This window comes from Xenopus tropicalis, chromosome 4 (genome assembly GCF_000004195.4).
Source record: "Xenopus tropicalis strain Nigerian chromosome 4, UCB_Xtro_10.0, whole genome shotgun sequence".
NCBI classification, from domain to species: Eukaryota; Metazoa; Chordata; class Amphibia; order Anura; family Pipidae; genus Xenopus; species Xenopus tropicalis.
The window spans coordinates 17401059-17421326 of NC_030680.2; the positions used below are offsets into that span (position 1 = coordinate 17401059).

General features: G+C 45.5%; 2 long non-coding RNA genes across 2 annotated transcripts; one reads left to right on the forward strand and one right to left on the reverse strand.

Annotated features, from left to right (window-relative positions):
- The first annotated feature begins 1170 nt into the window (after positions 1 to 1170).
- Positions 1171 to 20055, forward strand: LOC116410292. Its single transcript, XR_004222245.1, has 3 exons — positions 1171 to 1282; positions 1556 to 1558; positions 20019 to 20055. It is a non-coding gene; the product is annotated as an uncharacterized LOC116410292 (long non-coding RNA).
- Positions 9497 to 9779, reverse strand: LOC116410291. The gene is made up of 2 exons (XR_004222244.1): positions 9713 to 9779; positions 9497 to 9591 (listed from the first exon to the last, which is right to left on the reverse strand). It is a non-coding gene; the product is annotated as an uncharacterized LOC116410291 (long non-coding RNA).
- Positions 20056 to 20268: the final 213 nt, after the last annotated feature.

Below are 20268 nucleotides of genomic sequence, written 5' to 3' on the forward strand. Positions count from 1 at the left end.
CCCCAAATACTGTCCCACTTCCACTGATTCCTATTCTTAGCGCCCCCTATTTTCTAAACGCTACTCCTCCTACAGTTTTAGGGGTACAACACCCAAACTCCCCACACTTCTTCGCCCTATAGCAGAGCAGGTTGTTTGTGTGTTTCTAAGGGATCCCGCCCCCGTCTTCTTGGGGAGCCTCTCCGAACCCCCCAATTATCCCATTGACTCTGACAGGGAAGATTTTTAAACTGCTGCCACACTTACAGCTTTGAAGCTACAAACTTGAATCACATAGTCATGGGGTCCGTCTGAATGAAAATATAATGATTGTTGGATGTCCAAAAGTGGGCAGAGCTGTGAACAACCAATCAGGTTTTACCTAATGACTTTCAATGGGGAAATCCAACCTGCTGCCATTCTCACAGTATTAACCCCAGGGTCCCAAACTTTTCACAGTTGGACACTAGACTGCAGACTTTCATTGGTTTACATTTAAACTGCTGCTATTCTTTAGATATTAATACTAAGGATTCTTAATAAATCATTGATTGTTTTTTTAATCAATAACTTTCAGGAGTTTATGTGAGTTTCCAAAAACACCGTTAGTAAATGCCCCCCCATAGTTTCTCGGGTGTCTCAGCAAAGCAAAACTCCAGTCCCCCCTCCCTGTTCCCCCAACCTTTCCCTGTCTCTCTATAAGCAAACAGAGCCGCTCAATGTCACACAACAATGGAACGTTTATTGTATAAATGTGCCTCTTTACAAAAAGAGAAAAGATTTAATATTTTTGTCAGTCCTCTGTTTGAAGGGCAACATCTATTTGATTTATGTGCAGAATGTTGATAGAAGCGCATGAAAATAAAAAATAAAATATATAGTGCAAAAAAGTAATATACTGAACACAATAATAAATATGGTGAGTGCTTTTGGATGAACACCACAATATATGTGACCCCAGCTATATATATGTTCAAACTGCTCACCAGAACAACGTATCAAAAGAGCATATAAACCACACCCAGCTGGGCTTTTGATTGAAGTGAGATCCAATTCAGCGATGTATATAGAAAATGAGGCAAATATAGTGTAAAACTGTTTAATAAATATAAAAGGCCCTGCGCTCTGCAGGCTACTTACAGTACAGTAGTAGTATAGGAGTAAAAACAAACGGGAGTATCCTCCAAAGCTCTATTTGATTTAGCATCAGATGCACTTACAAACGCTTGCAAGTGTTTTTCTGAATTCCATATTTCTTTCCTTTGCTGCAGAAGAGGCTAGCCATCGGGGACCAGATGTTATTGTGGGCCCGAGGATGATAAATGGGCCCCTGTGCCCCTACCCCACCCCCCGATGGCTGCCTTGTAGCAGAATTAAGTGTAAAACAACTGTACTTTTCCGAGTCTATCTTGGAAACGTTTCCCCAACTCATCCCGAGTGGCTTCTTCAGTTCAGATGGCAGGTAGGGAATTCCCCGGCACTTAAACCCTTGAGGGTAGAACAGTCACAGACATCCAACCGCAATGGTTCCATTGAACGTATCCAGTTAGGGTTGGCTGAAACTGACAGGGGTAAGAAGGTGAGATCCAGTCACAGTGGTACCATGATTCCCATTGATGCGGGTTTTAATCCTTCAAAGTACGACTGGAGCAGAACAGTCACAGACGTCCAATCACGACGATTCCATAAAACTTATTCGGTGTGTGTTGGCCTGGTCTCTTTGCTTGTCTTTATTGATGAGCCAATGGCTGTGAATCCATGCCTGCCCGAAAAAACTTGCTCATCGCAACCTGTCTCTCATTTAGTTTCCATAAAGGCCCAGTCTGGGGGCCCACAAGTTCTCAGAGCTCCTTTTAGAGTTTGTATTCCTTCTCTTCAGCCTCTGCATTGGGTGCCACAGTTTCAGCCCAATGGTGCCAAGTCCTAATAACGCCAAGTTTATGTTCCAAAGGGCGGTGGGAATCAAACAGCAAGTAGTGCTCTTTCAGTTCCCTTGAAGGTGCCCAGGGCTTTCTTTTCCACTTCTTTCATGTAACAGTTCACTACAACTGGTTAGAGATGTAGCGACCTGTTCGCCGGCGAACTAATTTGCGCGAACATCAGGTGTTCGCAAGTCCGCAAATTCGCGAACTTTTGGCGATGTTCGCCATTTTGGTTCGCCGCGTTTTTTTGCTTCGGTTTTTTCCGCCGCATTTTTTTGCTTCGGTTTTTCGCCTTTGCGTATACATAGGAATAGCTTGCGGGTTTTTTTGGCGTTATTTTTTGGCTTTTTTTTAAACTACCTTGACTAACATTTCGTTAGCCATTTAAAGGGGACCCCTCACCCAGATATAAAAAGCTGTACAATAAAAAGTTACTTTTCAAATTAACATGAAAGCCAAATATGATTTTTTATTAACACATCATACAAATTATAACTTCATTAAAAAATGCCAGATGTCAATCATACAATTGTATGCCCCGCCTCTTAGGTACTGTAGATGTCAGGTGACAAAAAACAATTTAATTTCAGCTAGTGGGTCAGTCTTTAGAAACATATACAGTATAGTACCTGTGTATAGTACCTGTGGGATGAAAACTGCAGCAAAAGTTCAAAGTTGGTTCTTGGGTAAAGTTTACAGCCTGCAGATTCTTCTTTTTTAGTCTTCATTCTGCACTGCCTCCAGTTGCAAAATCTCCCGATCCCTGTCTGCATCTGCGCCTTGATTAGTCAAAAGATCAGAGCACAAGCTAATTTCTGCAGAACCCGCGAGAAGATTGCAGGGCAGTTGCAGAAACGGAGCCAGTTTTTTTTTTTTTAAGGTGCCAATGAAAGGTTTGGGGAGGCTTAAGGTGGCCACACACGTGGCGGTCTGACGATGTTTCGTGCGACCATCGGTCGCATGAAACATTCGTCAGATCGCCACACACCGTCAGGGCTGAAACACCATCCAAGGTACTACTCTTCTGCTGAGTGGGCCACCGCCATCTTGTCCTGGCTGTCAGGTGTCCTCTTTCCAGGGCACAATCACGGGCAATACAGAACATTATGCCATGTGTGAACTCAAGCAGGAGACAACTGGGAGCCAGGGAGAAGAGTGGTGGTTGTCCCCTTCATGGCAGGTGTCGACTCCCTGGAATAAGATACATGCCCAGGTGGCTGAGCAGTATAGTGAGAACCAGTGAGCCCAAACTGGCCATGTAGGGACGCGGTACTTACTGCTCTTACACCAAGCGATGGAACCAAAGAGGGCCACAGCCCTATCCACTGATTAGATATTATATAGGGTGCATTGCCAGTGTGTGTGGCCATTGTCAATGACCAATGTGTAGCACACTATTATGTGTAGGAGATAGCTCCCAGCACTATTTCTACACACAAGCACCCATCCAGTAGAACGTTTCTATGCCCAGAAAGAGATATTGCCGTGTCGAGAACCTGAAACACCACAACATCAGCACCCCCACCCACATACCATTTTTTCTAAGACTGACAGATGTCTTTGTAAAGACATTATGACTACAATAATAATGTTAGAAGCCCTGTTAGCCCACTCTACAATCTAGGTTGGTGATTTTCTGAAATCTGCCCACCTTTGAGGTCCAAAATATGGTCAGGTCCCCATTAAATGGAAGACATTGCTGTATGGGTCATTCCCTCATAATTCCCAGACTATCTAGAACAGCAAGTGAGTGTTCATTTCAGTTCTTACCCTAAGTGACCGTCAAACTGGCTTCCAGGAGTATCTACAGTAGATGAGCAACTAGATATTCTACCCACATCTCACCTTCAGACAGGTCTTCTCCAGCCAGGGCCATATATTTTATATAGGCACCCAAGGTGCATATACAGAAAAAAATGCAATATTTTAAAAATCCCTGTGCCTGCCACACTTTTGGATAAATACGGAACCATTCATCTCATTTATTCATCATGGTGGGTTTGATGAGGTGGAGGGTAAGTAGCCCTCTCCTATGTGCCCTGCATATGTGCCGAATGCGTAGGTGAGGGGGGCGGAGGGACCAGGACTGCACCTAGGACCCAGTTGGCACCCCAGCATTGCCCCCAGTCACTACTCAGCGCCACAGCTCCAACTAACATTCTCCATAGTTTGCATCAGGATGGCTAAGTATTTATTTGTTGACCACTAGAGGTGCTGTTTCATGGGAAAACTTCAGCTACAGATCTTGCATTCAATGCAGACGCCCTGCAACTTGCGTGTTTTACAAGTGCCCCTAAACTGTCAAGTAATCACTTTTGTTCTGTGTCAGTGTGAAAACCCAAAGTGTTGAAACAGCAGGTACAGAACCAACCTGTAGCCAATCAGAGCATTGGAATAGTGAGGATACAAATGTAACAGAGTCAAATACAATACAAAGCGCCACTGTGTTGAAACCAATGGAAAATGTCCCATAAACAAAAAGGAGAATAATTCCCCTCTTAACTCTCTGAATAATTGAGTCAATATATTCTACACTGACATTAACTCTTTCCACTTATCACCTTTATCAATGAAAGCAAGATCTGATAGGATGGGCCGAGCCAGTCTGCCAGTGGCACCCAATCATTGCCTATGGGAAACGGACTAATCCATCAAACAGTTGTGCTCAGACCTGTCTGGCTCTAATAGCCATGTGGCTAACCAGTGGAATTGTAAGTGGCCAAAGATGACTACTGCCATTGAGAAAAAAAACCCACACCCCCCCAGGAAATTCCTTTCTGCCCTACCCCAAAACCAACCTTGTCTCTCCATTCTGGGCAGAGGCCGATATGGAATTACAGGCAGCAGCAGGACAAAAACAGAGCCATTAGTGCCGGCTCTTTATCATTGTATCTGTGAGTCTCTTAAATAAATCAGGTGCCAGAATATACAATACACAAGCAAAGCAAAGGGGGGGGGCACAAGCCCCTTATGTGTATTTATATTGCCATTCTTTAGGTTTAGGAGCAAATAGGAATAAAACAACCAATTCTGATAAGTTTATTCTCTCACTGAATAATGCCTGCTATATATAAAGAATAGATCCCATCAATAAAGCCTATAGGCCTCCTCCTGGGGGGTTCTGCTCTGCAATGGGGTTTTAGCATGGAAGGTCCCACAGCACAGACACTGCGCACAGGAGACGCTACACATATAGTGAATAGGCCCCATATATACAGCCTAGGGACAGGCATTCTCATCATATAAGGGACTATTCTATTGGGCCAATACTCACACTGGCACCCTGCACATACCACTCATGCCCTGCACTGGCACATACTGTATATATTCAACACACAATGTCAATTTAACTCTGTACGTCAGTTTGACTTTTAACCCCATCAGTGCTGTGCAGTGGTTACACATGCTTGCAAATAAATGCCTACTAAGAAGGTACAAACACAGTGGTGCCAGGGCTGGCATACAATAAGGGCACAGTGCAGGCACAACCCCAAGCTTCGCACCATTCAATTCAGATCTGCCCAATCTGGGCTAATTCCCAGCTGCTGTTGTACTACAATTCCCAGCATCCCCCATCAGCCTATGGTGGGAGTTGTGGTTTAACATCAGGAGTAGCACACCATTGGGGATAAGGAGACAAAGCATTTGTGGGAGAAACAGAAGCCCCTGGATGGGGTAGAGGGCAGCAGCCAGGCTAAGGGGGTAACTGGGATATGCCTGTATCGGTGTATGGGGCAGATAGGGGAATGCTGCAATATGACAAGACTACACAGGTACATTAGGGCCCCCATTAGTGCCAGTCTTACCTTCCATGGCCCGTACGGGCATCTGCAGAGCTGCCATCACAGCCACAAAGAGGAGCAGCGATGCCCACCTTGCCCATGGCATTGCAGCTGTCGGCACCCCTGCCAGCCTCTGCCTATGCACCCAATGCACCGCCCCTCATCTCCACAGTCCCCGCCGGAGCCATCAGTGGGGGGATCGCACATCTACCCCAGGGGATCCAACCCCTCTGGGTCACAGCTCCGGAACGTTGCACTCATTGGCAGTCAGGTTGCCGGCCCCCGGGAGATCCTCGCTGCAGCGTTAGGGGCACATACTGCCGGCTTGGCACTGGCTCAGGTGGGGACAGGTCGGCCCAGGTAGGTTGGCTTGGCCGGCTGGAGTGGGATCGATCGCTCACCGTTTGCTTGTGCTTTGGGGATGAAACTGTCATTGCAGCCTAGAGACGGCTTTTCATTGAGAAAGGGATCACGTCGCAGGCAGGAAAATGTGAGGACACCGAAACATCTGGGGAAGGGAGACACCTAGTGGCGGAATAGTGCAAGTGCATAGCCGGGCGCAATAGGGTAGCGGAATGCAAATATTAGAACAGATGTGATCTATAGGAGCGTAAAGGGTCATGGAGTCTATAGGAGGTAAAGGGTCATGGGAGTCTAATAGAGCGTAAAGGGTCATGGGAGTCTATAGGAGCGTAAAGGGTCATGGGAGTCTAATAGGAGCGTAAAGGGTCATGGGAGTCTATAGGAGCGTAAGGGTCATGGGAGTCTATAGGAGCGCAGAGGTCATGGGAGTCTATAGGAGGCAGAGGTTCATGGGAGACTATAGGAGCGCAGAGGTTCATGGAGACGATAGGAGCGCAGAGGTTCTGTCTATAGCGAGGGTCAGATCTATAGGAGCCAGAGGTTCATGGGAGACTGTAGGAGCGCAGAAGATCATGGGAGTCTATAGGAGCGCAGAGGTTCATGGGAGACTATAGGAGCGCAGAGGTTCATGGGAGACTATAGGAGCGCAGAGGTCATGGGAGTCTATAGATGAGTAGAGGGGTCATGAGAGTCATAGGAGCGTAAAGGGTCATGGGAGTCTATAGGAGTGTAAAAAGGTCATGAGAGTCTATAGAAGCGTAAAGGGTCATGGGAGTCTATAGGAGCGTAAAGGGTCATGGGAGTCTATAGAAGTGTAAAGGGTATGGAGTCTATAGGAGTGTAAAGGGTCATGGGAGTCTATAGAAGTGTAAAGGGTCATGGGAGTCTATAGGAGCGTAAAGGGTCATGGGAGTCTATAGAAGCGTAAAGGGTCATGGGAGTCTATAGGGACTGTAGGGACCCATAGGGTTAAATGTCCTATGGCTTTAAATCCCTACAGGTTCAGTTTCCCTTAGTTGCTGGGAGAAGGGAATGTATCTAAGTGAGTTCATTAACATGTGTGCTATTGGTTAGAAGGTATAGTGACCACATCCTGCCTGACTTTGGTATAGTGTTGGGAGAGGAGTGCACCTTCCTGTTGTTTGCTTCCACCTTAGGGACAGGGTGGGTTGTGTGCTGAGAGCCCAGGGCAGGCCCAGGCCCAGTGAAGTCGGGAACAGGGCCCCGTGAATGAGCATTGGATAGGCAGGTGTAGCTCCCTTTATAGTACCACTCTAGGGTGTAAGCAGTTAGGGCTGAGATAGAATGAGCAGCATGAGCTCCTGCATAGGATTTGCAGTTTTTCTGGAGATAGGTCCTCCAGGCCACATTGCCTGTAGTGTAGGGATCCAAGTGGAATAGGAATCAGGATAGAGAATTCCCTGAGGGATCCACTACAGGGTGTGTCACAGAGGTGAAGGGAGATTCCTGCCAGTCTGCCCGCAGGAGAGTGTGAGTCTGAATATACACTCGGTATGGTTGCCTGTACCACTGGCCTCTGAAGCTGTATTGTGAGTAAACCCTGTGGATGTTCAATAAAACACTTATTACTTTGTTATTTGCTAAGAACCTCATTGGCGCCCTCTTTTTCATTTTTCTGCCATAGCAGCAAGAGAGGTGTAGTTTGCACACACCCTCACCTTCCTCTTCACTTAGCGAAGGCCCATTCTGGGTAAGAGAGTGTAACCCATGTTCTTACTGGTACTAGTCCGGGAAGGGCAGCTATTGAGCTGAAATAGAGGTTACAGGACCATAGAGGTTCATACACATCCTGCCCAAAGAACAACCTGATGCTGTCTCACTTGTGTTACTGATGTTGATGCTGGCAATTCCCACTCACATACACCTGTATGTAATCTGCGCTGTTGCAAAGCTATAATGCCAGTCTGGGTGAGTTCCTGACTCTTCCTAACTGCCCTTTAATAATCACTTTGACTGTCACATCCATGTGCACATGGCACCAGTAACACCAGACTGGGCCAAATTTGATACAATTCTAAATATGAGGATTTGTGTGCCTGTACAAAGAGATGCCATAACACTATACCAGCATGGGTATTCCTGGTACTAAGCATTAGCCAGCAGAACAGCCCTCTGTGTTTGCTCATAGCCTGTATATAGGGGGAGATACAGTAACACCATGACAGTGGTGTCTATTTCAGAAAGAACAGCCCCCTAACTGTGCCCATAGCCTGTTAATAGAGAGATACTATAGGGCACTGCCCTTGGAAGGCTACCAGGCTGCCTACTGCTATAAATACCCAGGCCCAGACTCAGAATAGCCCCTGGCATTTCAAGCACACAGAGGCCCAAACAGACCCCCCCAGGCCCAATAAATAGTGACTTGTCTATGGCACCTTACAGCAGCCCCCCTGGCATTTGAAAGGAAAAAAGTTCAAAAAACTCTGCAACTTTGAAAGGAAAAAAAGGGGGTGTTTATGGCAATGGAAGGTGTCATCGTGTGATTTACTTCTGTTTGAGTGTCAGGCTGGTGAGGCTCAGTGTCTGTGCTGTGTGTAAAGGGTAAGATATAACTGCCATTTTCTCCATTACAAAATCAAATGTCCAACGGGGCACTAGGGCAAGCTGAACCCTGCCAGTATTGTAAGTTGGAAATTATCTGGCTAATTGTAACCATGTAACTTTTATTGTGTTGGGTGGGAACCCCCAATACTGTCCACTTCCACTGATTCCTATTCTTAGCGCCCCCTATTTTTCTAAAACGCTACTCCTCCTACAGTTTTAGGGGTACAACACCTAAACTCCCCAACTTAACACCCATGACAGTGTGTCTATTTCAGAAAGAACAGCCCCTACTGTGGCCATAGCCTGTATAGAGAGATACTATAGGGCACTGCCCTTGGAAGGCTACCAGGCTGCTACTGTATAAATACCCAGGCCCAGACTCAGAATAGCCCCTGGCATTTCAAGCACACAGAGGCCCAAACAGACCCCCCCAGGCCCAATAAATAGTGACTGTCTATGGCACCTTACAGCAGCCCCCCTGGCATATTGAAAGAAAAAAGTTCAAAAAACTCTGCAACTTTGAAAGGACAACTAATAGACTTAGGATACCATTCAAATTAGTCAGTTGGGGTAAATATAGAGGAAATGAATTACCGGTACTAAATAAACAACACAGGAGGCAATAAATTGACACGACAAATAAATAAAAGTCTAAAGCACTTCCATACCATTCAAATGTTTTAATGTTGTTGCAAAAAACACTATGCAACAATCATCGCTGCGGTTAAACACCTTAAAAGTCAGCGCTTGCAATTTCAGCCCCAGATTACAAGGTAAGGACATTAACTAATATAGTGTCCTACCAGTTATTTCTCACTCAGACCTAGAATGTGTTTGTGAAATAAAAAAATCAATTAGTAAGAAAAAAAAATGAAAATATTAACCTCTGCTTCAATGTAAAGTTTCCAGAATCTGCCAGAGCTCGGGAACTGGGCAACAAGTCGCTCATATGTCTTCCGTGCTTTGTCTATAGGCTGATTCTAAAAATGAAATAAACAGCATTTACAATATTATGACTGTGTGGGAACATTTTAGAATCTCCTGAATACAGCCACCTTTGGTACTCAAGAGAATACATAATGTAACCCTATGTCACTAAACCTGTGCCTCGCGAATGAGAATGCTCCATGCATCAAGGTCATACGGATTGTCTTCCAATTTCTTTCCGCTTTCTTCACCTTTTCCGAAGCATATTCAGCAGGCCTGGGGAGAAAACGATAACAGGATTATGAACAGAATTACAGGTAATTATCCGTGTATCATGCAGTTTTTATGCATTTTGCCTGTACCGACAGCAATAACATTCAACACATTCCGTAAATGTACTATATAAAAACTACTATATAGTTTAAGTCGCTCTGTATGTGTAATTGTAATATGGCATTCACACATCCAGCACCTTTATGAAAAGAGATCCTTCAGTGAACTAAAAGCATACAGTAAGCAGCTTTGCTCAAACACACCCAATACCTTTTATTTAATGTCAGGGCTGCCCAAGAGAAGGACTGCAGGAGTATATGCCCCCCACCATGAATTTCTAAACCCAGTTTTACCCAGGAGTGCACAGAGCAATAATCAACTAATTATAAAACCTCAGAAAGCAAGTGTAGCCAACCAGCAGGCACCTCTGACATTTATTTAGGAATAACAATACAACATTGAGAAGCGCTGGGAAAGGCTCTTCTATAAACCCAAACACAACACCCTAAACATGTCTGTAATGCCTGAGTAGTATGTAATCATTACGCATTATGAGTATTTCTGGTCAGCCAGCTATAAAGTTTTAGGTAGGCAATAACAATAGGATGGTATAGAAGTAATAGACTCAAAGATAATGTAACAACAAAGAAAAAAAAAAACTATATGAAGGCACAATCCTTAAGTGGTGACTGTCACCTGAACACATGGTCTCTCTGAAGTTGAAAGTCATTGCCCCAAGAGCTTGCAGGTTATATCCTTACTCCTCCCAGTCCCACCTGCAAGTCTAATAAACCATACACTATATATACAAATCCCCACAATATCAGAATTGACTACAAAACGATCAAAGCTGCACATGGCCCAATATACATCAAAATAGAGAAACGTATTTACATCATGCACAGTGCAGAAGTGCATCGGTGTGTGTAAAAACAATTATTTTAGTGCTGGAGGGATTGGGGAGGCACATATTTCTCTCCCCCAATAAGCCCAATTTTTTCGTGCCCTCTTTATTCCCTGGGGAGAACACTGCATTACACTGTATTGCTGGCTTGTCTGGTATAAGATACAGTCTACTGAAATGTCCCTCTTGCTGGTCTAGGAAACTCACTGCAACTGTATTTCTGCTCTTACTGCATTTACACTGCGCATATTACACCATACTTACTATAAGTCCTTTGCACAACATTACTGGGCTGATGGAGGGAAGAAATACAAAGAGCCAGTAGGAGTATAGCTGCCGGCTCTGTACATGGTATTACACAAAGCTCCCCTGTATTTCTGGCCTGTCTGGTATCATATAAATAAAAATGTGGGCTTGGAATAAGTGCAGGTAAAAAGATAAAAGGTGGTGTCTGGATTATTTTTTAATTCTGTAAATGACATCATTAGATTTTTACTTTTCATTATTTGGAACTATATGGGTGCACAGCTTACAAATCTCTGCAGCAAGTTTGACAGATTAGGGAGGTCCCCAAAATGCATCATTCTAATTGAGCTCTATATAAACCCAATACAGCCATGCTACAGACATCCTTAAAGGGATACTGCCATGATTTTTATGGAGGTACTTTTTATTTCTAAATTACACTGTTTTTAATGGCATAATCCTCTGCCATGTAACATTTTATTCTTGAACCAACAAATGTATTTGTAGCTGTAATTTGTGTGTAGGCGCCATCTCAGTGCATTGTGCCTGAGTCTGAGCTTTCAGAAGGAGCCAGCGCTACACATTAGAACTGCTTTCAGCTAACCTATTGTTTCTCCTACTCCCATGTAACTGGAGGAGTCCCAAGCCGGACTTGGATTTCTTATTATTGAGTGCTAAAAACTCCCCTTGACTAACATTTCGTTAGCCATTTAAAGGGGACCCCTCACCCAGATATAAAAAGCTGTACAATAAAAGTACTTTTCAAATTAAACATGAAAGCCAAATTATGATTTTTTATTAACACATCCATACAAATTATAACTTCATTAAAAAATGTCAGATGTCAATCATACATTGTATGCCCCGCCTCTTAGGTACTGTAGATGTCAGGTGACAAAAAACAATTTAATTTCAGCTAGTGGGTCAGTCTTTAGAACATATACAGTATAGTACCTGTGTATAGTACCTGTGGGATGAAACTGCAGCAAAAGTTCAAAGTTGGTTCTGGGTAAAGTTTACAGCCTGCAGATTCTTCTTTTTTAGTCTTCAATTCGGCACTGCCTCCAGTTTGCAAATCTCCCGATCCCTGTCTGCATCTGCGTCCTTGATTGGTCAAAAGATCAGAGCACAGCTAATTTCTGCAGAACCCGAGAAGATTTGCAGGGCAGTGCAGAACGGAGCCAGGTTTTTTTTTTTTTTTTTAAGGTGCCAATGAAGGTTTGGGGAGGCTTAAGGTGGCCACACACGTGGCGATCTGACGATGTTCGTGCGACCATCGGTCGCATTGAAACATCGTCAGATCCGCCACACACCGTCAGGGCTGAAACAGCAGATAAGGAGGTAGAAACATAGGAATTTCTACCTCCTTCTGCCGATTCAGTCCTGCCGGCAGATTTTGGTCAGGCGCCTGCGCCGATCAAAATTTCTCTAACTCTGGCCGATCGGCGAAGTCGGCCGATATCAGCAGCTTCCTGTGATATCGGTCGACTCGCGACATGCATGCACGCACGAAATATCGTACGAAACGATTACGTAATCAGTGGCGTGTATGGCCAGCTTAGCCTCTAGCCTTATTGAAAAATCCGCCTATGCTTGTTATAGTAGGAACCTTGTTTCCATTGCCTTCATACTGTTATGGCTATGTAGCCACAGCATAGTGCCGCCCATTACGGCCCCAGTTCTACATCCCATGAATACAACGGACCCCTCTCCCCAGCACACTGGTTGGCCTATAGGCAAAAGTCAGAAGTTAAAAGAGACAGTAAGTAACTGTGCATGGGGCCGCTGCCAGAGGGGGATATACACATATACATATAAAATACACACAGGGCAGAGTTACTATATGGCACACAGAGCTGTTGCCTCCGCTTCTCTCCGCCTGCGCTTTCTCTGATGCCCCGATGCCTAGTTGCCCTTTTTCACGCCCAAAATCTGCCCCATGTATCTGCACCCAGGCCGACGCAGTGCCAGTGTGTTTTTTTAAAATGAAAAAATCCAGTGCCCGATACAGAGCAAGCATGGCGAGGAGAAAAACTGGGTCTGACTTGGGGGCCAAGACATTGGGGTACTAGTCTGGTGGGCCCTGGCCCTCGTGGGGGACCGGTTTGGGGAAAAGGTTTTTCATCTGCCAAGATACACAGTGGCACAGGGGGGTGAGGTTTAGCAATGGAAATGATGCGGAAGTAGTTAAAATAATCAAATTAAGTTATTCCGCTAAGGGGCCGCATCCTTATATGCCTCCATGGCACTCTATAGGTTAATTCCCCTTCGCAGCTCTAGAGACATAAAATACCTCAGGTTCCCCTCAGTGCTACATTAACAGAAACCTTATTTATTATTATTACTTTATTCCCAGTTTATTTATATAGCGCCGACACATTTCCGCTGTGTTTTACAGGATTATTCATCATTCACATCTGTTCCTGCCCAGAGAAGCTTACAATCTAAGGTCCCTATCACATTCACACACACTACGGTCATTATGCCTGTATGTTTTTCGGAAGCCTGATGGTTGAATGATTATTCAATAAAACAATGAGTTTTATTATTCAATAAAACAATTAATGGTTAAATTCCCAGCACAATGCCACTGCCGGTATCATAACAGCATGAAATTGTGCCCTGGGTATAAGATCGCCTGCGGTTTTTAATAAACTGATTTTGGCCCCTTGGCAACCTCTGCTAAATATGTAATGACTGGCACACTGGCAGCTAAAAATACATTCATGTATATGGGTCTCACCTACTCACCGGGGGCACATTCTCCTTCTAAGAGCCAACGTGTCGCCCTCTGTGAGGGATCAGCTATGGCCTCTTCTTTCATTTAAATAGAAGGAAATATCAGCTCATAGAGGGGGAAATTGTTCCCCACTAGCGACACTAATTGTCTTACCTCCTACCCCGTCCGGTGAACCTCTTCTTTAAAAAGGGCACCATCCCAAGGTACTACTCTTCTGCTGAGTGGGCCACCGCCATCTTGTTCCTGGCTGTCGGGTGTCCTCTTTCCAGGGCACAATCACGGGCAATACAGAACATATGCCATGTGTGAACTCAAGCAGGAGACAACTGGGAGCCAGGGAGAAGATGGTGGTTGTCCCCTTGGCAGGTGTCCGACTCCCTGGAATAAGATACATGCCCAGGTGGCTGAGCAGTATAGTGAGAACCAGTGAGCCCAAACTGGCCATGTAGGGACGGTACTTACTGCTCTTACACCAAGCGATGGAACCAAATGGGCCACAGCCCTATCCACTGATTAGATATTATATAGGGTGCATTGCCAGTGTGTGTGGCCATTGTCAATGACCAATGTGTAGCACACTATTATGTGTAGGAGATAGCTCCCAGCACTATTTCTACACACATGGACATGTATGACTACAATAATAATGTTAGAAGCTCCCTGTTAGCCCACTCTACAGTCTAGGTTGGTGATTTTCTGAAATCTGCCCACCTTTGAGGTCCAAAATATGGTCAGGTCCCCATTAAATGGAAGACATTGCTGTATGGGTCATTCCCTCATAATTCCCAGACTATCTAGAACAGCAAGTGAGTGTTCATTTCAGTTCTTACCCTAAGTGACCGTCAAACTGGGCTTCCAGGAGTATCTACAGTAGATGAGCAACTAGATATTCTACCCACATCTCACCTTCAGACAGGTCTTCTCCAGCCAGGGCCATATATTTTATATAGGCACCCAAGGTGCATATACAGAAAAAAATGCAATATTTAAAAATCCCTGTGCCTGCCACACTTTTGGATAAATACGGAACCATTCATCTCATTTATTCATTCATGGTGGGTTTATGGAGGTGGAGGGTAAGTAGCCCTCTCCTATGTGCCCTGCATATGTGCCGAATGTGTAGGTGAGGGGGCGGGAGGGACCAGGACTGCACCTAGGACCCAGCTGGCACCCCCAGCATTGCCCCCAGTCACTACTCAGCGCCACAGCTCCAACTAACATTCTCCATAGTTTGCATCAGGATTGCTAAGTATTATTTTTGACCACTAGAGGTGCTGTTTCATGGGAAAACTTCAGCTACAGATCTTGCATTCAGTGCAGACGCCCTGCAACTTGCGTGTTTTACAAGTGCCCCTAAACTGTCAAGTAATCACTTTGTTCTGTGTCAGTGTGTAAAACCCAAAGTGTTGAAACAGCGGTACAGAACCAACCTGTAGCCAATCAGAGCATTGGAATAGTGAGGATACAAATGGTAACAGAGTCAAATACAATACAAAGCGCCACTGTGTTGAAACCAATGGAAAATGTCCCATAAACCAAAAGGAGAATAATTCCCCTCTTAACTCTCTGAATAATTTGAGTCAATATATTCTACACTGACATTAACTCTTTCCACTTATCACCTTTATCAATGAAAGCAAGATCTGATAGGATGGGCCGAGCCAGTTCAGCCAGTGGCGCCAATCATTGCCTATGGGAAACGGACTAATCCATTCAAAACAGTTGTGCTCAGACCTGCCTGGCTCTAATAGCCAATGTGGCTAACCAGTGGAATTGTAAGTGGCCAAAGATGACTACTGCCCATTGAGAAAAAAAAACCATACCCCCCCCAGGAAATTCCTTTCTGCCCTACCCCAAAACCAACCTTGTCTCTCCATTCTGGGCAGAGGCCGATATGGGAATTACAGGCAGCAGCAGGACAAACAGAGCCATTAGTGCCGGCTCTTATCATTGTATCTGTGAGTCTCTTAAATAAATCAGGTGCCAGAATATACAATACACAAGCAAAGCAAAGCAAAGGGGGGGGGGCACAAGCCCCTATATGTGTATTTATATTGCCATTCTTTAGGTTTAGGAGCCAATAGGAATAAAGCGCCCAATTCTGATAAGTTTATTCTCTCACTGAATAATGCCTGCTATATATAAAGAATAGATCCCATCAATAAAGCCCTATAGGCCCCTCCTGGGGGGGTTCTGCTCTGCAATGGGTTTTAGCATGGAAGGTCCCACAGCACAGACACTGCGCACAGGAGACGCTACACATATAGTGAATAGGCCCCATTTATACAGCCTAGGGACAGGCATTCTCATCATGTAAGGGACTATTCTATTGGGCCAATATTCACACTGGCACCCTGCACATAGCCACTCATACCCTGCACTGGCACATACTGTATATATTCAACACACAATGTCAAATTTAACTCTGTATGTGCAGTTTGACTTTTAACCCCATCAGTGCTGTGCAGTGGTTACACATGCTTGCAAATAAATGCCTACTAAGAAGGTACAACACAGTGGTGCCAGGGCTGGCATACAATAAGGGCACAGTGCAGGCACAACCCCCAAGCTTGCACCATTCAATTCAGATCTGCCCAATCTGTGTCTAATTCCCAGCTGCTGTTGTACTACAATTCCCAGCATCCCCCATCAGCCTATGGTGGGAGTTGTGGTTTAACATCAGGAGGTAGCACACCATTGGGGATAAGGAGACAAAAGCATTTGGTGGGAGAAACAGAAGCCCCTGGATGGGGGTAGAGGGGCAGCAGCCAGGCTAAGGGGGGGTAACTGGGATATGCCTGTATCGGTGTATGGGGCAGATAGGGGAATGCTGCAATATGACAAGACTACACAGGTACATTAGGGCCCCCATTAGTGCCAGTCTTACCTTCCATGGCCCGTACGGGCATCTGCAGAGCTGCCATCACAGCCACAAAGAGGAGCAGCGATGCCCACCTTGCCCATGGCATTGCAGCTGTCGGGCACCCCTGCCAGCCTCTGCCTATGCACCCAATGCACCGCCCCTCATCTCCCACAGTCCCCGCCGGAGCCATCAGTGGGGGGATCGCACATCTACCCCAGGGGATCCAACCCCTCTGGGTCACAGCTCCGGAACGTTGCGACTCATTGGCAGTCAGGTTGCCGGCCCCCCGGGAGATCCTCCGCTGCAGCGTTAGGGGCACATACTGCCGGCTTGGCACTGGCTCAGGTGGGGACAGGTCGGCCCAGGTAGGGTTGGCTTGGCCGGCTGGAGGTGGGATCGATCGCTCACCGTTTGCTGTTGCTTTGGGGATGAAACTGTCATTGCAGCCTAGAGACGGCTTTTCATTGAGAAAGGGATCACGTCGCAGGCAGGAAAATGTGAGGACACCGAACGTCTGGGGAAGGGAGACACCTAGTGGCGGAATAGTGCAAGTGCATAGCCGGGCGCAATAGGGTAGCGGAATGCAAATATTAGAACAGATGTGAATCTATAGGAGCGTAAAGGGTCATGGGAGTCTATAGGAGCGTAAAGGGTCATGGAAGTCTATAGGAGCGTAAAGGGTCATGGGAGTCTATAGGAGCGTAAAGGGTCATGGGAGTCTATAGGAGCGTAAAGGGTCATGGGAGTCTGTAGGAGCGTAAAGGGTCATAGGAGTCTATAGGAGCGCAGAGGTTCATGGGAGACTATAGGAGCGCAGAGGTTCATGGGAGACTATAGGAGCGCAGAGGTTCATGGGAGACTATTGGAGCGCAGAGGTTCATGGGAGACTATAGCACCATAGAGGTTCATACACATCCCTGCCCCAAAGAACAACCTGATGCTGTCTCACTTGTGTTACTGATGTTGATGCTGGCAATTCCCACTCACATACACCTGTATGTAACTCTGCGCTGTTGCAAAGCTATAATGCCAGTCTGGGTGAGTTCCTGACTCTCCTAACTGCCCCTTTAATATCACTTTGACTGTCACATCCATGGCACATGGCACCAGTAGCACCAGACTGGGCCAAATTTAATATCAATTCTAATATGAGGAGTTTGTGTGGCCTGTACAAAGAGATGCCATAACACTATACCAGCATGGGTATTCCTTGGTACTAAGCATTAGCCAGCAGGAACAGCCTTCTGTGTTTGCTCATAGCCTGTATATAGGGGGAGATACAGTAACACCATGGCAGTGTGTCTATTTCAGAAAAAACAGCCCCCTAACTGTGCCCATAGCCTGTATAGAGAGATACTATAGGGCACTGCCCTTGGAAGGCTACCAGGCTGCCTACTGTATAAATACCCAGGCCCAGACTCAGAATAGCCCCTGGCATTTCAAGCACACAGAGGCCCAAACAGACCCCCCAGGCCCAATAAATAGTGACTGTCTATGGCACCTTACAGCAGCCCCTCTGGCATTTGAAAGGAAAAAAGTTAAAAAAAACTCTGCAACTTTGAAAGGAAAAAGGGGGTGTTTATGGCAATGGAAGGTGTTCATCGTGTGATTTACTTCTGTTGAGTGTCAGGCTGGTGAGGCTCAGTGTCTGTGCTGTGTGTAAAGGGTAAGATATAACTGCCATTTTCTCCATTACAAATCAAATGTCCAACGGGGCACTAGGGCAAGCTGAACCCTGCCAGTATGTAAGTTGGAATTATCTGGCTAATTGTAACCATGCCCCCCCCCCCCCCTGCTTATTTAGTTCCAGCTGCCTGAAGGGATGAAGGAGATAATGCAGAACCAGAAGAGACCACGAGAAGGCGGCTGGGGGGTATCCCTGCCCCTGAATGTTGTTTAAACTTGCCCTTCTCCCCTCCCGCCAGTATTGCTTTGGTTTGATCCAGCAGGAATCCCCCCTACTGACTGTATAACGTTACTCCCCCTGCTGGAAGGAGGGAAGTTCTGAGATGGGGGGGTCGGCCGGGAAACTGAATACAAAGGCCCATAGCAATAATATCAGCCCGATGAGTTCCATTTCCCAATATCCTCATTTAATTCCATGTTTGGGCCAATAATAAACTCAGTCCCCCAACTCCTGTCTCCTGTACCTTTTATTGTGTTGGGTTGGGAACCCCCAAATACTGTCCCACTTCCACGGATTCCTATTCTTAGCGCCCCCTATTTTCTAAACGCTACTCCTCCTACAGTTTTAGGGGTACAACACCCAAACTCCCCACACTTCTTCGCCCTATAGCAGAGCAGGTTGTTTGTGTGTTTCTAAGGGATCCCGCCCCCGTCTTCTTGGGGAGCCTCTCCGAACCCCCCAATTATCCCATTGACTCTGACAGGGAAGATTTTTAAACTGCTGCCACATTTACAGCTTTGAAGCTACAAACTTGAATCACATAGTCATGGGGTCCGTCTGAATGAAAATATAATGATTGTTGGATGTCCAAAAGTGGGCAGAGCTGTGAACAACCAATCAGGTTTTACCTAATGACTTTCAATGGGGAAATCCAACCTGCTGCCATTCTCACAGTATTAACCCCAGGGTCCCCAAACTTTTCACAGTTGGACACTAGACTGCAGACTTTCATTGGTTTACATTTAAACTGCTGCTATTCTTTAGATATTAATACTAAGGATTCTTAATAAATCATTGATTGTTTTTTTTAATCAAATAACTTTCAGGAGTTTATGTGAGTTTCCAAAAACACCGGTTAGTAAATGACCCCCCCCATAGTTTCTCGGGTGTCTCAGCAAAGCAAAACTCCAGTCCCCCCTCCCTGTTCCCCCAACCTTTCCCTGTCTCTCTAATAAGCAGAGCCGCTCAATGTCACACAACAATGGAACGTTTATTGTATAAATGTGCCTCTTTACAAAAAGAGAAAAGATTTAATATTTTTGTCAGTCCTCTGTTTGAAGGGCAACATCTATTTGATTTATGTGCAGAATGTTGATAGAAGCGCATGAAAATAAAAAATAAAATATATAGTGCAAAAAAGTAATATACTGAACACAATAATAAATATGGTGAGTGCTTTTGGATGAACACCACAATATATGTGACCCCAGCTATATATATGTTCAAACTGCTCACCAGAACAACGTATCAAAAGAGCATATAAACCACACCCAGCTGGGCTTTTGATTGAAGTGAGATCCAATTCAGCGATGTATATAGAATGGAAAATGAGGCAAATATAGTGTAAAACTGTTTAATAAATATAAAAGGCCCTGCGCTCTGCAGGCTACTTACAGTACAGTAGTAGTATAGGAGTAAAAACAAACGGAGTATCCTCCAAAGCTCTATTTGATTTAGCATCAGATGCACTTACAAACGCTTGCAAGTGTTTTCTGAATTCCATATTTCTTTCCTTTGCTGCAGAAGAGGCTAGCCATCGGGGACCAGATGTTATTGTGGGGCCCGAGGATGATAAATGGGCCCCTGTGCCCCTACCCCACCCCCCGATGGCTGCCTTGTAGCAGAATTAAGTGTAAAACAACTGTACTTTTCCGAGTCTATCTTGGAAACGTTTCCCCAACTCATCCGAGTGGCTTCTTCAGTTCAGATGGCAGGTAGGGAATTCCCCGGCACTTAAACCCTTGAGGGTAGAACAGTCACAGACATCCAACCGCAATGGTTCCATTGAACGTATCCA